At 39.0% G+C, this 1,888-nt stretch overlaps 1 long non-coding RNA gene across 3 annotated transcripts in view; it reads right to left on the minus strand.

Moving 5' to 3' along the window:
- The window catches only part of LOC106014214, a 55,676-nt gene extending 53,909 nt beyond the window's left edge, over positions 1 to 1,767 (minus strand). Inside the window, exon 1 of one of the 3 annotated variants that reach the window (XR_004859537.1) lies at positions 1,641 to 1,767. This is a non-coding gene — a long non-coding RNA (uncharacterized LOC106014214). The remainder of the gene's footprint in view (positions 1 to 1,640) is intronic. The other 2 variants (XR_004859536.1, XR_004859538.1) reach the window with 2 other exon arrangements.
- Between the last annotated feature and the right edge of the window lie 121 nt (positions 1,768 to 1,888).

Here is a 1,888-nt window from a genome sequence, read left to right on the forward strand (position 1 = left end):
ATAATAATAATAATAATAACTACGATAATAATAATAGCAACAACAACAACTAGTTCCATTAAATTCATTACAAAAGAAAAACTCTGGAAAATTGTTGACTCCTCTTCTCGGTGAGTGCTATGCGTACCTCTGTCTTTCTAAGGGGACGTTTTATCTTTCTCAGCCTGAATAGGGCATGACAGGCAGGGTCAAAATCCACCCAAAAAAATAATCTAAATTATTATTTAATTGTATTAGTTTTTGTGTGTTCGTTTGTTTGTTTGTTTGTTTGTTTGTTTGTTTGTTTGTTTGTTTGTTCGTTGTTGTTTTATTTTTGGTTAAAGTGAAAAGAAATTTCAGGTCTGTAAGAACTTGCTCACAGGCAATTCAGTTACGCCAAGCTTAGTCCAAACCTTTTTGTAAGAAGCATCAGTATAATATTTAATACATTATCTATTATAAAACATCTCATTCTGATCTGACTCTAATCTTTACTTTCTATCACTTTATTTGCAATCAGATGCAATATTATATTATCAGACCTGGACGCATTCTGATCTGATAGGGTCATATCTTCTATTAATTATAATTTAGCCCTATAGCTATATTGCAGGGAGGAAATCTGCCTGAGGAAAACAAAATGAATAAAGAAACCATCTTGCCTCTCATTATTCAAATTCAAAGAATCTGCAGTGTCTCTGCCCATGTCAGAGTCAAAAATAACATTAGGGGGTGTTCTTGGGTGTTTGGCCCATTTGCTTGAAAGAGGAGGGAGGGGGTGTCGGTCGGAGACTATAAGGTGCATCGGGTCAGCATGCTGAGCCGCCGTGCAAGTGAACCTGATTTGAATTTCAAATGGGCGTCAATTGAATTTGCTTAATTTTTTAATTTTTTTTGTTTTTGTTTTGGGGGGGGGGTTTCGTGGTTCTCCGTCAAGCACCAAATTGACTCAATGTTATCAGCACGAAAAAGAGTGAAAATATAAAAATACAGCAAAATAATATAGCCTTAACGTGTTGAAAGCGGAGTTGAAATCATAAGTATTATGGTGTGCTGAGTCGTTATATTGAGCATTAATTAAAAGACAACACATGGACACCACATGTTTTATTTACACGTAGCAGTATATATATCTAGCATATATAATGAAGGATCCCAATTAACAGTGTGTTTGTTTGTTTGTTTGTTTGTTTGTTTGTTTGTTCTTGTATTTTTAGCAATGGCCTTTTAAACATATATGCATATTCTTAATTACAACAATCAAGCTGTCTACCACTGCCAGAAATGTCCATCCAAAAAGGATCTTTGGAAAACGCAGAAACTCACACCTTTAGTCACTCACAAAAGCACGCTATCTTTTCGAACAATGGCGGATACTACTCCCCAATTGAAGGCCCGTGAGGACCCCCAATAAACAACCCCCCCCCCCCAAAAAAAAAATCAAAACAAGAAAAAAAAAGCGAACACAATTATCCAAAGAGCGCACCTGTCACGCTTTCGCTCTCGTTACGTATTACGGTTCTGTCGCGTGTACGCACGTCCTACTATTATTGTCCGGTACTTTTTACACCCACTGGTGTCCCCTCCTTGTAGGAAACAATAAATAATATAATTATGAATGGAACAAGAAAGTGCCTGCTCCTGGACAGACCGACACTCACAGCACAGTTCACCGTCAAACGACGCTCGTCTACCTTTGTTACATAGACCTTTGAGTTCGGTGAGGATCCAGTCCAGAGCGCGCCGTGTGATCAATGCCTTCGTCGTGTGGGGGGTAGCACATCGCGCGCTGTGGTATGGTACGCTGATATTATTCTGCTGCCCACGTTGGTTGAGAGGTGGTGACGAGCGTTTTTTGGGATAGGAGCGGGAGGGGATGGGATAGAAGAGAGAGAGAGAGAGAGACAGA

This window comes from Aplysia californica, unplaced genomic scaffold, assembly GCF_000002075.1.
Source record: "Aplysia californica isolate F4 #8 unplaced genomic scaffold, AplCal3.0 scaffold00036, whole genome shotgun sequence".
Lineage (NCBI taxonomy): Eukaryota > Metazoa > Mollusca > Gastropoda > Aplysiida > Aplysiidae > Aplysia > Aplysia californica.